This window comes from Apium graveolens, chromosome 6, assembly GCF_009905375.1.
Source record: "Apium graveolens cultivar Ventura chromosome 6, ASM990537v1, whole genome shotgun sequence".
Lineage (NCBI taxonomy): Eukaryota > Viridiplantae > Streptophyta > Magnoliopsida > Apiales > Apiaceae > Apium > Apium graveolens.
In genome coordinates this window covers 187,815,397-187,820,010 of record NC_133652.1, presented here as the reverse complement: position 1 = coordinate 187,820,010, position 4,614 = coordinate 187,815,397, and positions in this window count along the sequence as shown.

Below are 4,614 nucleotides of genomic sequence, written 5' to 3'. Positions count from 1 at the left end.
AATAATTAGGAATAAATCAATTAATAATAATATTAATTGATTTTTAAATACCAAAATTTAAATTTTAAAAGCTCAAAATAATTTTTAAATCAATATTTAGAAAAAATCAAAATTAAAAATGACTTTTTCATAATTTTTGGAATTAAAATAAAATTAATACAAATTATCTAAATAAACTGATTAGTTATCAAAATAATGAATCAATTTAAATGAATAAAATTTTTTGGATTTTTGAAAATAATAAAAGAAAATAATTTTTGGAATTAAAATAAAATAAGTAAATAATTTTTAGAATTTAAAATAGTAATAACATGATTTTCAAAATTAAATGAAATGATTTTCAAAAAATAGAAATTGATTTTTTTTTTAAAATAATAAAATAACTAAAGTGCATAAACAGATTTTGTGAAACTGAATTGGGGCAAAACGAATCAAACACGGGTTAGGTTAAAAATGGAAACGAGTCGGGTCTTTAAAAAAAATGGGTCACAAAGAACTCAACCGGATCCGATTGAAGGTCGACCGGAATCTGGGATGAGCTCCAGAAATCGGCGACTTTGCCGGAATCCGGTGAGTCCCGATGGGCAAGAAAACAGCTCGGTTTTTGTTCATTTTTCAGCTCAACATGATCCAAATGACTGTTATTACTCAGCCCAACCATCAACAAGATCAAACGGTCCCGGAAACATAAAATCCGATCAAAACTCCATTGAAACCGGCAAGGAACTCAAATTTTCCGGCCAAAAACCGATTATACGCAATAGTTAATCAAATTTGATGATCAATATCACAAATTAAAGCTCAGGTCGATTATAAACAGTCCACATAATCAAAATCAATCCAATTAATATCAATAATCTATATAATCGAAAAATAAAAAGCAATAAAACCAAGAACTCGACTATGACATTCCGGGGATCAAACAATTGAAATAAACATATAAATCGACTCCCTTGATCATTCTAAAACTAATTATAACTTCAAAAACAATCAACAATCATCTGAAATCAAAAACGATTTCAAGCTCAAGAACATAGAAATCGAATTTACAGAATACTGCACCTCGATTTGTGATGTTGATATCAACAGAAAGGTCTCTTCAAGAGGATCGTTTTGATTACTAGAACACATGATTTGGTTCTCTGAATCGTTCAAAATCAACGACCAAAGTTTCTGCCGAAATTTTCACCCCCAAAACTATGTTCTTGAATATTGATTTTCTGAAATTTTTAATAAAATAAATATAATAAATATATTCTGCAGCTATTTATATTATTACAAAAATAGACACCCCAAAAATCAAATAAGGGTGTTTTTATCCATTAATTAAAATAATTAAGCCCCAAAATTATAATTACGGGGAATAATTTTAAAAAACAGAAAATATAAAATTCGTATCAAAATTCCCCAAAAATTGCGAATAATTCAAAAATGCAGAAATACTAGGTATTTAAAATCCAAATGATTTTATAAAAATAAAAACACGAATTTTTTGGACTTTAACATTCCGGTGGGGTCCCGGTCCGTTTATTTTTGAAAAAAACTGAAAAGATACTTAAATTAACAAAAAACCCCGAAAATACACAAAATACCTTCAACACATATAAAATGAGATAAAACGAGTAACGCAAATAAATACACGTCCAAATTACGGATCGATTCATATAAATGCATCTTAAACACGTAACAAGTACCCTGTTAGATCATATCGGATCTGAAAATACATTACTTAACCGCTAAGTAACTATAGAAACGATACAATTTTATACCAAAATGGGATAATTATCAAAACCGGGCTTCTTATAAAACACTTTATACAAAAATAATGTAATAACATCCCATCTTTTGAGAGTACGGGTTTTGTTGATCTATCAAAACGTTTATCGTATCGAAAATTTGTACGACGGGACGCGTACGGGTCAAACCGTAATCCGGATTGAAAAAGTTAAAACACAGAAAATGTCCGGAATTACCAGATTAGGTTAGGAATGAGTTTTCGGAAGAATTTCGGGTTGTAAAAACTTAAAAATGGTCGAGGTTGAATGATTCCTGGTTTTTATAAAATAATTTTGTAATTATACAGAAAATATTTAATAAATCCATAAATCATTATAAAATCATATAACAGTCCAAAAATTACCAGAAAAATATCAAAATTATCTATATTTTATTCCGAACATAGAAAAATTATAATATCCAAAGAATATCATATATAAACATCCAAAACATCAACTCCAATTACCAAATAATTCCCTAAAATTCACATAAGCAACTATTCTTATGAGGATTCCGTCCTCGGAATCAGCAGAAGAAAGCACTAAGGGTCTTGTTACCAACTTCCCAATTTGCATAAACAATTATTCTTAACATAATGCTTGGAGTCCTTGTATAACATAATGATCGTGGGAGCTTCCCTCCTTACCATTGTTCCTTCCATATATCATTTGACCAATTCCTCAATAGAACCGCTTGTTACTGATTGCGAGAAAGAATAGAGAGAAAGATAGAAAGAAAGAAAAAGAAAGAGAGAGACAGATAGAGCGAGAAATAAAGAAACAGATTGACTTCGGTATATGCCACTAATATTATAACCGCATCGCAGTCCACTGTTGCTCATGGTAATCCCATCACATAACTCTGCTTTGACTTGACCAGGATAACTCAGCCCAACTTGATTGGCATACCTTTGAATATTTGAGATAATAAAATCATGAAATTTCAAGAAAAAAAAGAATTTCATATCATAACAGGACCAAAATCTGAATTTGAGAGAACGTTTGTTGAAGTGAAAGAATAACTGAGAGATCAATATGATCAAATGAACTTGGTGTTGTGTGCCAAAATCAAGATACTACTAAAGGTTGTTAACCTTCATGTATTCACAACACACACAAGTGATGGCATCCCATCCAACTCCTATCACACAGACAGGTATCCTTGCGTCCCCTATAAATAGGGTTGTTCATCTCAGTCAGAATGAAAAAATATCAAAGGAATGCAAAATCAAATGAATAAAACTGAAAAGATTTTAAAGCTGATATTTCTAAAGGAAATGAAATCTAGAAAACAAAATTCTGGCATAAAATGAATAAACGGGTGTTAAGGAGTATATCCCACTAACAGATGCCTCTTTTTGAGAGATGTCAAAAGAAGTTATATAAAGAGAAGGTGTTGCCAAGGTCTTAATGTATATCTTCTATTTGAACCTTTCTGTTGACTCGCCATTCAATTCTAGACACTTCATGTTCTGAGGATATCGATAATCTCCACCTTTGTCGAAACGTAGTAGCCTTAGAAGATTTTACCATAGAAGTTTGCAGCTTCTCGGGGTTCCATCCAGCTCAACACAGCCATCTCGAACAAATGCACCTATCTTAACTTACTAGTTGGTACTATATCCAATAGTCCAACAGGAACTCGATATGAGCTCAAACGTCCTCACATAGCTATACACACTCCTACACACTCTCGTTTCTAGTTTACTATAACCTCAGCTCTGATACCAACCTGTAACGCCCCCAAATCCGGGGTCAGAGGATTTGGTCGTCACTATAAAACCTCAATCCAAATTAACCTGTTAAATCAATAAATAAATGCCAGCGGAAGATAATTATTATTTATGACCCCAAGCTACTCCAAGATCTTTTAAGGTTACAGTTCTAGAAACAAGATATCCAAATTCCATAAATAATTTTTCACTTTCTTTTAAAAACTCTTTTCAACAATTCCAATTCAATACTAACCCACTAGTATAACTTCGAAAAGAAGTATATGAAGCCAGACTTTCAACAAACTCTGATGGTTCTGCAATCTGTCTATTAAGCAGAGCATCAATTGAAGAAAGCTCGAATTGGCACAAGAGACTCTTTCATTTAAATTTCAATAACATAAATGAGCTAGTAAAGAAAGATCTTGTGAGAGGACTGCCAAAATCAGTATTTGCTCCTGATGGCCTTTGTGATTCATGTCAAAAGGAAAAATAAAGAAAATCTTCATTCAAGAGCAAAACTGAATCCTCAATTCTTGAGCCTTATCACCTACTACATGTTGATCTATTTGGTCCAGTCAATGTCATGTCCATTGCAAAGAAGAAATATGCTATGGTTATAGTGGATGAGTGCACAAGATACACTTGGGTGTATTTCTTGCACAAGAATAATGAAACTACATCTACTCTAACTGATCATATCAGACAGCTGGATAAGTTGGTCAAAGATTCTGTTAAAATAATAAGAAGTGATAATGGCACTGAGTTCAAGAATTCAATGATGGAAGAGTTTTGCAAAGAGCATGGAATAAAGCAGGAATTTTCTGCACCTGGAACTCCACAGCAGAATGGAGTTGTAGAAAGAAAGAAAAGGACTCTAATTGAAGCTGCACGAACTATGCTTGATAAAGCAAAGCTACCAACCTATTTTTGGGCTGAAGCTGTGCAGACTGCTTGTTTTACATGGAATGCTACACTCATAAACAAGCATGGAAACACACCATATGAGATGGTGAAGAAAAAGAAGCCAAATCTGAAATAATTTCATGTGTTTGGATGCAAGTGTTTTGTTCTTAAGACTCATCCTGAACAACTGTCAAAATTTGATCTAAAAGCTGATGAAGTAA